The sequence below is a fragment of the Urocampus carinirostris genome, chromosome 17 (genome assembly GCF_059441175.1).
Source record: "Urocampus carinirostris isolate Australia breed hairy pipefish chromosome 17, RoL_Ucar_1.0, whole genome shotgun sequence".
NCBI classification, from domain to species: Eukaryota; Metazoa; Chordata; class Actinopteri; order Syngnathiformes; family Syngnathidae; genus Urocampus; species Urocampus carinirostris.
Window position 1 is genome coordinate 12,628,244 of NC_142365.1, and position 15,347 is coordinate 12,643,590.

The following is a 15,347-nucleotide window of genomic DNA, read 5'->3' on the forward strand; positions in this document are numbered from 1 at the left end:
GGCACATGCAATATTTTCCAACATGTTTGCATAATTGTGGGGAGCAACACATGTCCTGTGGCTGATATAAAAAAATATACGTTTGGGAATACCTTTAATACTGATTTAATTTGTATGGAAGTACAAACTGCTGTGAAGGTGGAAGCAAAAAAAGTTTGCTAATATTTGAAGGTGCCTTCGTCTTTGCACTGTCCTCTTAACGTTTCCCTCACGGCCTTTTAGTCACTCCAATACGATTAATCACTTGGACGGTAGACACTTGGAAGTCAATGACTCCTTCCAGAAGGATTTATCGCGCGGAGGTTTGAAGAAACCCCAAACTGTCTCTCTTCCACGCCATGACGGAGTTATCTTCGTCGTAACATGTGAGGGAAAGGATGTAAATGAGGTCTTCAAGCTCGTTTGGAGCTTGTGATGCGGGGACGTCGATTCACAGCGGGGGAAGGTCAGCAAAACATTGCTGACGGAAATCTCCGCCTTTGGGAAATGTGGAGATGTAAACCTTGAGTAACTAAAATCTGTAAAGGTCAAGCTAAAATAGAATTTCATTGATTTGACTTTATTTTTATTGATATCAACGTGGTGAAACATTGCATGCGACAAGATTTGACTTGGCACTCCGGCATACACATGTACTGAAGACTTTAAAGAGAAAAATAAGATAAAAGATTGTCAGAATAAATAGGCATAATTATATACAAAGTAGTGCTTAGAGACTGGCTAAAGTTGACAATAAAGGCGCAACGAAAGAATAGTGCATTGTGACAGTAGTTTAATGAAAAATTACCTGTTGCATCATCTCCTGTCAGTAATCTAAATTTATATACATCTGTAAAAAAACGTGTGCCACTCTTCCTTCCCGTCTAGGAGCCATATCAGACGTGTAAAGTAAAATAAAACCAGTCGAAGTCAGTCATTGATGTTCGTTGCCACACAAGATGGCGGTTGTCGCAAGGGATCATGGATAATGCGTGGAATCGGTAACCCACGTACGGACGCTCCCCCACTTACGACCATTCGACATACGAAAAACGGTAGATACGAAATCGAAAAATATCCGGACATTGCTTTAAGTTAGCTTGTATTGTGTGCACTTTTTTCGAGTACAGGACATTACTGTAGTGCTTTTTTCCACCGCTACTGGCGTGTGCTGGCGCTGTGAGAGGTCAACATGCATCCATCCCGAAGAAGAAATCCGCTTCCTCTTCCTAGTTCGCGTGTAAACATTCTATATTGTATCTCCAGCATGCTAAGAAATCTGACATATTTATTGTTTAAATATGTCGTGCATCCATTCAATATTGTCACAAGCCAGAAACGGAGACAGGACCCAAGCGTTTGTTTAACTCAGTTTTATTAAAAAAAGAGAGCAGTGCTTGTTTCCACGATCCGATGATCGTTGGGTGGCAGGAAAGCTGGTCGGTAGCCGGGACAGGGGAGAGAGGACGGTAATTCAGTCCAGAAAAAAAGTCGGCAACAAGTATCAGGCAGGAAACAGGGCAAAACAGGTCGATGGCCGGGACAGAAGAGCAGGGCAGAAACGGGTCCAGAAACAGGTCGGCAACAGGTAATCAGGCAGGATAAAACAGAGCGGGAGATTGTCGGAGGGTACTGTGCTTGCCTAGCAAAGCGTAGGTTTGCAGGACGGTCTGACGCCTGCTTCTTGGAAGCCGGGGGTTTAAAAAAAGTCCATGAACCCATCAGCGCTCAAGGCTGTTGGCGCCAACGGGGCAGCCGCAGGTGCCCCGAATCAGTAATCATGACAAATATGGTTGGTGTAAAATGTAAAGAAGAGGCGAGATGTTTCTTTTGAAATGAAAGTGGAATAAGAAAGCTTGATGCGGTTGAGAAAATGTTTGGATCGCTTTTTTTTCATCCACTCTACCATCTTGAAGCCCATCTTCCTTAAGTAAGTAACACTCAACTTTATTTATCTTTATATATCATATTATTTTATTAAATGTTATTTTTTTGTACAAAACAATACAGGTTAGTTATACAAGCCTTAAACACACATATATAAACCTTAAACATACAAAATATAGCCCTGTAGCAACTCACGAACAAATTCGACTTACGATCGTCCGGAACGTTTCTTGTTCGTACGTAGGGCAGCTTTTGATACACAAATAGACACACAACATTTAAAATGGGTAAAAACCAAACAAAGAGTAAATGAATAATCAGCATTCTTTAAAATATCAAGGGCCAATGCACCACTTGGGTCAACTGTTCAATAAGTGAGGAGAAAAGTGTCTTACCATAGGTTCTGGTCCTCACCCTAGGAAGTTAATGAACCGCTGCCAAAGGACTGCAACGACAGGAGCGTTGGTCTGACAAAAGCACATCAGACAGTTAAGATGGCCAGAGACAGTTAGGACATTTAAAAACTAATAAACTCACCCTAAAATCGATCCTGAAACGCACAGGGAGCCAATGCAGCAATTTTAAAACTGGCACCGTAATCACCATTTTACTTTTGCTCTCTATTCCCTGTGCATACCACCACTCGCACACTCAGTTCCCCTTTTGTACTCTCCGAAGTTTGCTCTACTTTTGGTCGACCTTCCATTTCAATTTCCTGCAAGCGACTGCGAAATGAAATGAAATAAACGCCGTTCTTCTGAGGATCATTTGGCCAGCGGACGAGATTAAAAATCGGGCATAGCGGCGTGCGGCTGCTCATAACAGTAAATTGTTAGTCTCGAGGTAGTTCTCGTTTACTATGGCAGCAGATGCCGTTTAAGCATTCGTCCGCTTGGGTAAAAAATAACCCAAAATAAGGTAAAAAAAATGAACCAATTCATTAGTTGGATCAATTAATTTCAACTGAGTTCAATCTTTTCTTTCTAGACACAATGACCCAGTATCTGGAGTTGTTGTTTTGTTCCCACACAAATGGCGTTTTTCTATATTTCTTTGCTCTCGTCTTATTTTGGAAATATGTTGGCGTTAATGTTATTGCACTATTTTTCTTTGCACTAGTGTTCTGATACACTTGCAACTTAAGCCAGTATCTGTACAAGCACTACCTTGTAAATGTTGGCCAATTCATCCGAATATATTATATTTTTTAATCTTTATTTTTCTCTTTTCTAACAATTTTATTTTATGTCTATCCTAAACTGACACTGTCATGATTACCGATGTGATTCACCTGTGCCCGCTCCTTTGGCGCCAACTCTCCGCAGGGGACCGTTCTCTCTCCGTTCCTATTCACTCTATATACATCGGACTTTAAGTACAACTCTGAGTCCTGCCATGTGCAAAAGTTTGCCGACGACACTGCGATCGTGGGATGTATCAGAAACGGGCAGGAGGAGGAGTACAGGAAATTGATTCAGGACTTTGTCCGATGGAGCGACGCAAACCACCTGCACCTAAACACCACCAAGACCAGAGAGATGGTGGTGGACTTCAGGAGAACCAGAACTCACCCGGTTCCTGTAACCATCAAGGGAGAATGTGTAGAATTTGTCCAGACCTACAAATACCTGGGTGTGCAGCTGGACAACAAACTGGACTGGACTGCCAACACAGAAGCTCTATGTAGGAAAGGGCAAAGCCGACTTTACTTCCTCAGAAGGCTGGCCTCCTTCAACATCTGCAAAAAGCTCCTGAAAATATTCTATGAGACGGTAGTGGCAAGCGCCCTCTTCTATGCGGCAGCGTGTTGGGGAGGCAGCGTCAAGAAGAAGGATGCCTCTCGTCTCAATAAACTGGCTAGGAAAGCGAGCTCTGTTGTGGGCAAAGAGCTGGACAGCCTAACAACAGTAGCTGAGAGACGAGCACTGAAAAAGCTGAGGTCAATCATGGACAATCCATCGCATCCACTACACAGCATTATCTCCAGACAGAAGAGCAGTTTCAGCGACAGACTGCTGTCACTGTCTTGTACTACGGACAGACTGAAGAGATCTTTTCTTCCTCATGCCATGAGGCTCTTTAACTCCACCCGGCAGAGTAAAGGCCCACATTAAACCACACCACCTACATTGGATATTACCGAATCTTACTGCAATATGTATTCTGTGTAGCACTATTTAGTTACTCTATATAACACGCTACAGTGGGCATTTGCACGTCACACTGGGTATTTGTATATTGTATTCTTTTGGCTTTATTATTGTACTGTTCTCAGCTCAGGGATGCTGCTGGAAATGTGAATTTCCCTTAGGGGATGAATAAAGTATCTATCTATCTATCTATCTATCTATCTATCTATCTATCTATCTATCTATCTATCTATCTATCTATCTATCTATCTATCTATCTATCTATCTATCTATCTATCTATCTATCTATCTATCTATCTATCTATCTATCTATCTATCTATCTATCTATCTATCTATCTATCTATCTATCTATCTAACTGCTTCAGACTCTGATTGGCTCCCTGTCCCTATTTGAATCTACTCCTATCAGTCCCCTTTTGTCAGTCTGTGAACCTCAGTTAACACTAGGCAAGCCTTTTTCAACCCTGACTCCCACCTGCTTTTTGCTCCTGTCTGTCCCCCCGGCTTCGACCCAGTTTTGATCCTGACCACGTCTACTCTCCCGTCCCGGCTTTTGACCTCTTTTTGTCCCTGACCATGTCTACTCTCCTTTCCTGGCTTATGACTCGCTTACGACCCTGACCACCTTTTTGCTCTCTACTGACCCGTTTTTCCGTTCCAGACACCGCCATCGCTCGCCACGGAAGATCCACTTCCGTGTTCAAAACGACCTGCTCCCCGCGTCCAGCGATCACCAGATCGTGGGCGCAACCCTTTCTCTTTCTTCCAATAAAACTTGTGAGAAACGCAACGCAAGTGGGTCCTGTCTTCGTTCTGGTCTTGACAGCCACATCTAATCACATTGTTAAGAATAATCACTACAATCCTTATCAATGACAATAAAGACTAATTCTATTAGTAAAAAAAAAAGTCACATTTATTTATACAGCCCTTAATCACAAAAATGTCTCAAAGGACTGAACAGGATAACAATTACACCATTACCTGATCTTAAACCAACATTTTTATAATAAGGATCCATTTTTGGGGGGTTGTTTAGTACAATAAGACCCACATTTTTGGCTTTTAAGGGAGTTATTTTCAAACAAATTGATAATTTTAAAAAATGGACTAAAGTAGGTTGGATCAGACTACCTGTTACTAAATCTAGTTTTCCCCGAATTTGGTTATTTTTGACCCAGCTGTAGGCGTTAATAACAGAAATATATACAATACTGTGGAGGACAAATTGCTAAGTGTCAAGGATTCAAATCAAAGACAACATTGCCTCATGGCTCGTAAACATTCAAATAAGAAGACTTTTCCTGGGAGCTTGGCCAACTTCAGCTTTGATTCATCGCTGGCCCTCCATTAACATTCTTGCCACACTGGATTATGGGAACGTCCTCTCAGGTGTCCAAATGAGCTCTAAGTAGTTTATTGCCGGGAAATTGCTGCAGGTCCAGTCGTCCATTAGCTTTTAGGGTTAGCTTTGTGATAATACTAACCACGCCATCTTTAAAAAAAAAACACAAAAAAGATTCTGAAACGAAAATTGTGAGATATTTTTGTAGATGATGTGGCGGATAAGTTGTTCGTAATACAGCCCTCTGATACTCTTTGTGATTAAGGGCTATACAAATAAAAATGACTTGAAAAAATTACTTCAATACTTGTACAGCAAAGTATGAAGATGCGAGCGACCTTAGGCCATGCTTCACAGTTTGTTATATGATTTATTCAAGTGCAAAGACTGAACAAAGTTTTGCGTTAAATCAAAATTGTTCATAAAATGTTTAAGTTTAAGTAAAGCTTTGTACAAGAGGTGGGCAATACGCAGGGAATATCATATCATGATTTTTAAAAGAAACAATGTTCTAACGGGTGCTTGAAATCCTTGAAAATACCTGAATTTGAAAGTTGTGTTTTCAACGATTGAAAATGTCTTGAATTTTGGGAGAAGGATTTGCTCTGCCATTGTATTTCTACTTCCCTCGTGATTAACACCGGCTGGCATTAATTTGTACGGCATTGACTTATGAAACGTCCGAGAGGACAGGTGCATGGTACACCTACACCTACACTGTTGCACTATTAGTGCAAGGATTATGGATGATCAATTATGGACATATAATATGGGCCATGAAAAACAATAATGTAGCGTTCCTCAGTGGTAAATTGTAATGCAACTAAAAATGTAAGATGGATATTTCTGTCATTTTTACCAAACACCTATATGTGTCATGATTGCCGATTGAAATCTGACATTTCATGTACTAGTTAACGTCAGATATTATGCAAATATATTAGCATTAGCAGCTAGCGTCCGTGTCCACAATACTAACATTAGCTGTCAAAGGCTGTGACGCAAATATTTGCTGTTAAATTATTTAGCATGAGTTATTGAAGTGATGCTAGCGGCTCAAGCAAAGCTAGCCACCAGAGCGATCCTACTCATAAATGCCGTTAACGGCTAGCGATTGCCTTAGCGAAAATACATGCTAAATCCAAGTTAGGGTATGGAATAGACCACAGAGCTGGATCTCTCCAATTTTTGTGATCCCAATTTTGTTTAAGTTCTTCGCGGTCTAATATCGTCGCAACCCCCCTCCCTACTTTTTTTTTTTTACAATATCTTTGAACTATAAATGACCTGATGAATTTATTTTTAACCAATTTTAGCCAGTCCCTTTATTCACAAAAAAAAAGCGCCAACACACTCGTATCACTTTATGTAAATGCGGGCGAGCCAAGGGACTCTCATTTGAATCTGCGGTCAACTCGATAGCATATTTGATTGATGGTTCTACTATCTCCACTTTCTGCTTATAAAAAGCCTCATTAGAGAAGCCAATGTCCATTTTTCCTCTTTCCCGACCGCAGCCTTAGCAGATTCGAGGATTGCCAGTCTGCAGGCAGATCCATTTTCGTCATGCACGTGCTTTGTTGTCCGATTAGTGCGTGTGTTTTGCACGTGCTAGATATCATACCATACAAACGAGATGCTGCAAGGCTGCAGGCCATAATCTTGATATTCCCGCCACACTTGCACACACATGGCTTCTTTCCCAGCCAGTGTCTGTCAGCACAATTTCAAATTAATTGCAGAAAAGCCTGTTTACCACACCGGTGCTTATGCACATACACACACACTCACTCGGTTTTATACTTCCATTACGACACAAATGGCTTTTTGGAAGCAATGAATGAGGCGTGCTGAGAGGGTAAAATTTTCCACAAATGGACTTATTGTATTCCTTCGTATCTGTCGACGAGGATTAGTCTGCCTCAGCATGCATTTGCAGTTACTGAATAGGAATTATTTGCACCCTCTAAATGATGTCTCAGTTCAAGTTTAGAGAAAATATTTTTGTAAATCATAATTTTGACCTGACTTTTCCTTTAGCTAAACTACTGAAAGTTAGCTTAATGCTAGTGAGCACTCCAAAACAACATACAGTACATGAGCTGACATGATTGTAAACTCTTTGAGCCCCCTAAATGATCTCTTTGACTTGTCACATTTCAAATTTATTTGTAAGCCCCTAATCACAAAATGTCTAAATGACCAAACGACTGCCACAATTGCACCATCTGTCATGATTACTCATTACACTCACCTGTGCCCGCTCGTTTGGCACCAGCTGCTGCTGGTTACCTGATTGGTTCCTTGTCCTATTTAAGCTCAGTCCTTTCACTCGCCTGTTGTCAGTCCGTCAGAGAACCTCTGTTTTCACAAGGCAAGCATTTTTGACTCTGACTCCCGTCGGTCCCGTTTTGTCCCCCGTTTTCCACTCATCCGTTCCTGATTTCCCCGTTTGTCTCCTGCTACAACCCGTTTTTTGAAGCTGGCCACGTTTTGATCTCCCGTCCCGGCTAACAACCCGTTTTTTTGACACCAACCACGATCTGATCTCCCGTCCCGGCTTACGACCTGTTTTTCCGTCTAACTATGCTATGATCTCCCGCTCCGGAAGATCCACTTCCGCATTCAGAACATGCTTCGATCCCGTGAGCGGCTTGCTTCCCGCCTCCAGCCTTCCTGTGCGGAGTTTGCATGTTCTCCCCGTACTTGTGTGGGTTTCCTCTAGGCACTCGGGTTTCCTCCCACATTCCAAAAACATGCATGTCAGGTTAATTGGCCGGTCCAAATTGTCCCTATAGGTGAATGAGCGAGCAAATTGACTGTCCCTATTTGCCCTGCGACCGGCTGGCAACCACTTCAGGGTGTCCCCTGCCCACTGCCCGAAGATAGCTGGGATGGGCTAAAGGAACCCCCGCGACCCTACTGAGGATAAGCAGTGCAGATCATGGATGGATGGATGGATTGAATCCAACCGTTGGGATGGAAAGAGCAGATAGTGGTATGTTTGATGAGTTTTGTCGAAAATATTCGATATCTTCCTAATATTCTCACATAACCATCTACAGAGTGTTTTAAAAATATTTTTATCTATTGTTAAACCTCCAATTATCTCCTATCATCTTGACCCTGGATGGCAGTCTGCAGCGTGAAGCGATGGCCATCGGCATCACGACTCTCAAGCAACTTTTCATGACACATACTTTAAGTTGACATGAACAAAAGGGCACGCGTGGTCGCACCCACACAGGATGAACAATGCTGTTCCTAAGCAACTGATCCTGCCTGTGTGGGTTTGCTGTGTTTAGGTACAGTGGAGCGCTGCAGGGATCCTACTCACGACGCCGTGGGAGCAAAAAAAAATATTTAAAAAAAACCCTCAAAAAAAGCCTCGCTTGTAAACTTTGATCAATGTTGGTTCGGAGAAGTGGGAGGAATTTGAAAAAAGTATTACAAAATAACAGAGTGGGTAGAGCTTCATTTGGATCTTGATCATGAACATTCAGTACACAGTTATCCCTTGTTCCCCGAGAGGTTGCGTTCCAAGAAGGTCCCTTGATAGTCAAAACCAGCTAAGAGGAACCCTTTATTTATTTATAAACTTTTTTTTCTTTTTTTTTTCTACAAAAAACATCTGTACTGTGAAATTATAATTTTAAAAATAATCTTTCCATTTTAGCGCAAAACTGTATTAAGGACATCCATGATCTTTTCTTCTCACGATACTTTATTGCCGTCATGTGAACATTATGAAAAACTGCCATTAGTTTCCAGTAAGCAATCCAATCTGTTGACCATGTTGGACCCCAAAAAATATATATCTCTGGACCCACAAAAAAATTAAATATCATATATACCTTATGAGGAAAGAAACACACACCGTATCCATCTATGTTCATTGGAAAACGTTAAGAATATGTACTGTTTGTGCCTTTATAGAAACCATCTATTTTTCCATTATCAAATATTTTTGAAAAAGTGCCAGGGAGCAACTAGGGGGCGCCAAGGAGTTGCATGTACCTCCAGAGCAAGTTTAGCGGATCGAGAATGCCAACTTTGTTGGCAATAGAAAGCATCTTCCTCTTCTTTTTGGTGCTGCTTTAGGTCCAGACCGTTTTGTCTACATGATGGCTTTTAGAGCAGGGGTCTCCATTGTGATGCCTGGAGGCACCAGGGTGCTCCCTGAGAACAGCTGAGTTGCCCACAGACCTGCTCCAAAAATAGCTACAAGTAGGGGCGTTTTACTTTTCTAGTAAAACCATTTTTTTGTGGTTGAATGAGTCTGTTTACCCTCATTTCCCTAATTACCCTGTTAATATGATAGTAATAACAACACAAGTTGCTATTTTAGAAATGCATATCAAACTAGCCCTCTGCGCTAAAAAGTAACAAAAATAGCTTAGTTTGAAAGAGGTTGGAAAACCCTATTTTAGAGGAACTTGAAGTTTAAAAAGATTTGCGCATACACAATGTTTTACGGATGTGTCCAACTCACGCTGCAATGTCATTGATGCGCAGGCAGACACAGGCAGAAAAGGTGCGGGAGGACTGTTTAGCAAATCAGATTGCAGAACACATTGCATGATGAATCCTGCTAAGTAGTGAAACTGCGGTACAGCAAGGGATTACTATAAATGCGGCACATTGTATTACACGATAAAAATTGGTTCACTTTTGGGCACAAGTCTTTGGAAGATTTCGTTACCTATGATTCCTGCAGATGATAATAATAACAATAATAATTAATAATACATTTTACTTTAAAGCGCATTTCAGGACACCCAAGGTTGCTGTACACAGAATATCAAACAACAATGAAACAAGAATAAAACAAGCAAATCATAAATACCAAATGAGACCAAGTGGAGTTAAAACACATTCCAAAAACATGCATGTTTGGTTAATTGGCCGGTCCAAATTGTACCCAGGTGTGAATGAGCGAGCGAATTGTATGTCCCTGTGTGCCCTGCGATTGGCTGGCAGCCAGTTCAGGGTGTCCCCTGCCCACTGCCCGAAGACAGCTGGGATTGGCTCCAGCACGCCCTACTGGGGATAAGCGGTGCAGATAATGGATGGATGGATAAAACACACATCTGGAAGCAGCACAAACAGGAAAATGCAATTGAAGGAAGCTGGCATAAAATTTGGAATTCCTTATTAAGTATTGACGGACAAAATGTAATTCACTTCACAAGATTAGGACAGTCTTTCAGGCCAGCGGAGAAGGTCTTGCAGGCCCTGACAGCCCACCAGAGTCGCTAATGTGCTTGGCGACAGCCAAAACTATATAGAACAAGCCCCAGAGATGATCTTACAATCATTTCTTTAAATCAAAAACTTGTCTTTCAGGATCTTATCTTGCCATGTCACCCATTCCTACTTCAAACGTTTTCCAGCCTCTTACATTGAATGTGTTTTAAATAAGTCTCATTGGACTGATGCCACGTTGAATTCCTTTTAAACTCTCTAAGCTTCCCATTCATAGACTTCACGTAGCTTTATCCCTTTTAAGTGGTTGTTATCGATGCTTTTTTAACGACTTTGACGTCACATGATGAACTACCAGAGATTGCCTGCTTTTAGAGGTTATTTTCAGCCTGGCCTTGGATTTAATTTAACTCTTGGCTGACCTTCACTGCTCTCAAGCCTCTCATTTATAGTCTTGACGGCTCAAAGGTACGCTACTGCTACCTAGAGGAAGAACCCAAACATGTGTTGTGATATTTTTTCTTTTTTTTTAATTTATAGTTTGCAATGACTTCACAACCATACAAAAATAAAAAATAGTCCTGCCCCTAACAAACTCAAAACAGACAGCAAAAAGAGCAGTTCTACATCATATGTGGAAAAAGAAAAAGCAGTATACTTAACTAGGAGTGTGGCCCAATGCACTATGACTACAGAGGCCTTATAGATTTTGGTTAATGCAGTTACCAGAGTCATCCCATTGCTCAGTTCGAATCCCGGCTCGTCCATGTTACATGTCGAAGTGTCCTTGGGTAAGACACTGAATCCCTAATACCCCCAATAAGCAGGTTAGCGTCTTACATGGCTGCAAGGCCGCTATTAGGAAATGTGGAGCACATTGTAAAGCGCTTTGGGAAGTCATTGACTTGAAAAGCGCTATATAAATGCAGATCATTTCATTTCATTCAACTCTTTTAATTTCCCCAATATTTTTTTACAAGCTATAGCGTCCATTATAAGTTCTCCCTATTATGAACCGAAACAGGATCAGGACCCAAATGCGTGACGTTTCTCACACAAGCCTTTTATTTTACGTGAAATGGGGAGTCATGGCACGTTAAGCAGCAGTCTGGCGTGAAATGATAGGAAGCCAGAGGCCGACGAGATCGATACCAATTGCCCGAGTGGATATCGGACAGATGGGGTCGATACCGGACAGGACTGAACAGACAGGATTGATAAGGAGACAGGATATCAAAATTAAACAGGACAAACTGGACGGGAACGAAAACTAGAGAGAATAACTAACGGGACAAAAATAGACGGGAACGAAACTGGAAACCGATATTAAACAGGACAAAAATAAACGGGAACAATACCGGACAGGAAATACCAACAGGAAGCAGGGCCAAGTCCAAAACCCACGTCTTGCAGGGCAGAGGTTCGTTGACAGACTGACAAAGGGAGAGTGAAAGGACTGGGTTTAAATAGCAGGGAAGCCAATCTGTCAACGAGCCGCAGCTGGCGCCAAACGGGCGGGGCCAATTGGGCGCCATGGCAACTGTAACACTCCCAACATTTATGGCTAGGAACCCCAGGAGCTTCCAATGTCTCAAAGTTGTCTGAGTGCAGGTCATGAGTCGCTTTTTTTGGACATTTTTTTACACAACCTATGTTTTTCTCATTTATGTTCACCATGTTTTGTGTGTTGTTACCCAATGCTATATCTATTGCACCCTGGTCATCCTGGAAGGGGGATTACCACTTGTGAGGCCCCTTCTTAAGGTTTCATATTATCATCATGCTGAGGTTTTTTAGGTTTTCCTTGCCCGCATGTTGGATTAAGATCAGGCAATAGTGTAATTGTAACATGTGCAGTCCTTTGAAACATTTTCTGATTAAGGGCTATACAAATTAATGTGACTTGACTTGACTTGGGTCCGGTCCTCAGTATTTTCAAAGAAGTTTTGTCTCCAGGAAGACAGTCTTGTCAATTTTGTTTTCCCATTAAGGACCAATTTTGGAACATTCCCATGGAACATATATCAGCGTACCTTTCTCGTTGCTACACTTCCAACATACCGTTGCATTCTGAAAAGTTTGGATGGAGTGAATTAATATCTACTGATTAGTTTATATTGGATGAATTTAAGTCTATCTTCTCTTATATAATCTTTTGACCTGGAAAGAATCCCCTTCCCCTTTTCCATCCAAGTTAAAGGATAGGTACGCTTCCCAAGCTAGTTTGAGCGATCCCAAGAGCCTAGAAGAGAACAGCAGTTTCGGGAGGGTTCTCCATTCGGGCCCTGATGTTGTGGAATGCTCTGCCCCCTGAGATTCGATCTGCAACCTCAGTGGAAATGTTTAAATCTCGGCTTAAAACACACTTCTATGCTATAGTTTATGAATGACCTATATTTCATGTTGACGATATCTGGGTATTATTTGTTATTGCAACATCCATTGCAGCCTGGTCATCCTGGAAGGTGGATTACCTCAAGTGCGGCCCCTTCCAAAGGTTTCTTCAATTTCCTCATGTGGTTTTTGAGTTTTTCCTTGCCCTCATGTAGGTTTTGTATCAGGGGATGGTGTTATAATAGTCTGTAGTTTGCACTAGGCTGTGGTCTGTGCAGCCCTTTAAGACTCTTTGTGATTTAGGGCTATACAAATAAACATGACTTGACTTGACTTTTTTATAATGGATTGGCTGACGAGTTTTTCTTTAATTTTTCTCATAGATGTTTACACTTCCAACACTCTCATACTGTAAGTGCAATTCGATCCGATATATTCCTTACCATATGACTTATCACATGGACTCTTATTTTTTCAGTTTAGATTTTATACAATCTGGAGACGTATAATTTAAGTAAATGGAAATATAGTTTAGTGTCATGATTGCCGACGTGAATCACCTATGCCCGCTCATATGGCGCCGACTGCCTCTGGTTCTGATTGGCCCCCTGTCGGTATTTGAACGAAGTCCTGTCAATACCCTTTTTTCAGTCCGTCTGCAAATCTCTGTGTATACTAGGCAAGCCTTTTTCGACCCTGACTCAGGCCTGTCTCGTTTTTTGCTCCTGTTTGTCTCCTGCTACGACCTGTTTTGATCCCGACCACGTCTGCTCTCCCGTCCCGAATTACGATCCGTATTCGATCCCGACCACGTCTGCTCTCCCATCGCGGCTTATGACTCGTTTACGACCCTGATCAGGTCTTGCTCTCCCAGTCCCGGCTACCGACCAGTTCTCCGCCCCTGACACTGCCATCGCTCGCTACGGAAGATCCACTTACATGTTCGAATGACAATCCGAGTACGAGAGCGACTTGCTTCCCGCGCCCAGCTAACACTGGATAGTGGGTGCAGCCCTTCCTCTGTCTTTCAATAAAACATGTGGTAAACGTCACGCAAGTGGGTCCTGTTTCCGTTCTGGTCCTGACAGTTTAGTTATATTTTCACATTGACCACGGTATGGGAATATCACCAGGAAGTGTCTGATTTGCAAATATTTCCTGAAATAACTGTGACCTTTTTATTTAAATCTATATGTCCCTCTTCAAATAAGTCACTTGACGTTACCTTTTCTGAACGACTGATACCAGTAAACAGATTGTCTTCCAATTTTTACTTTGGGGTTACACCATATTGGTGCATATTTTTGAACGCATTGGGAAATTTAGCAGGTTATGTGTGCTCCCTGCCCGACCCTTTTGAGCGCTCTTGAACGGCATTGATTGTGATCATTCCATTCCCCCTCGTTTCAGATTTTGAATGTAGCTGCAAAAGTTTTGATTTAGAAAAATTGGAGAGAGCGCAGGTGTTTTGCCCGAGTGGAAAACTACTCTTATAGAATGGTTGCCTGTTTCGGTTATTGTTTGGGTTAAAGTTTCAAGTGGAGTGGCAACATGGGGGTCGCTGCTCTTTCGGCTGTCACCGGACCAGCATGACGACTCGGTATCCCCCAACAAGTCTAACGCTCACACTGTCAGGATTGCGGCAGTTTCTTCCAGCGTGACCTTAAATAGAAATTTAATATGTATTCTTCTCCTCTCACCATCTATAAAGTTCGCTGGGTTCGTTGCCATCACGTGTGACAGCCTGATGAGTAGATTTTTTTCATGTAATGCAACATACTATTATAATCCATAATGAAACTACCGGTAATTTAAAATTCATTCGGAAGGCGAAACAACGTATAGGCTCATATACAGGACAGTTTTAGGAAATTAGAATACAGTAATCCCTTGCTGAGTTCAATTATCGCGTTTTGGCTACTTCGGAGATTTTCATCGTGCATTGTGTTCTGCATTTCGATTGGCTAAACAGTTGCACCGCCCATTTTCGTGTGGAAGACGTTGCGGTCTAAGTCGTACACATATGTAAAAAAGCTTGGCGAAAGTATATTAAGTATGTGCATATCTTTTTCAACTTCCTTCAAGTTCCTCTATAAGACATCATGTCAACAAGATTGCTAAAGGCAGTAAAAGGCAGAGGAAGATACTTTCTATTGCCAACAAAGTTGGACTTCTCGACCCACTAAACTTGCTCAGGAGCCGTATGCGCCTCTTTGACGCTCCTCAGTCGCTCTTTGACGCTCTTTCAAAAATGTTTGATAATGGAAAAATATATGATTTCTGTAGACAGGACATATTCTTTAGGCTTTTAAATGAACACTGATAAATACAGTATGGGAAGGCACAGCAGCGACTGCACTTCCTGAGATTGCTCAGGAAAAATAACCTAAAACAGCAGCTGCAGGTGTCTTTCTACAAAGCCACAGTCGAGAGCATCCTAACATAC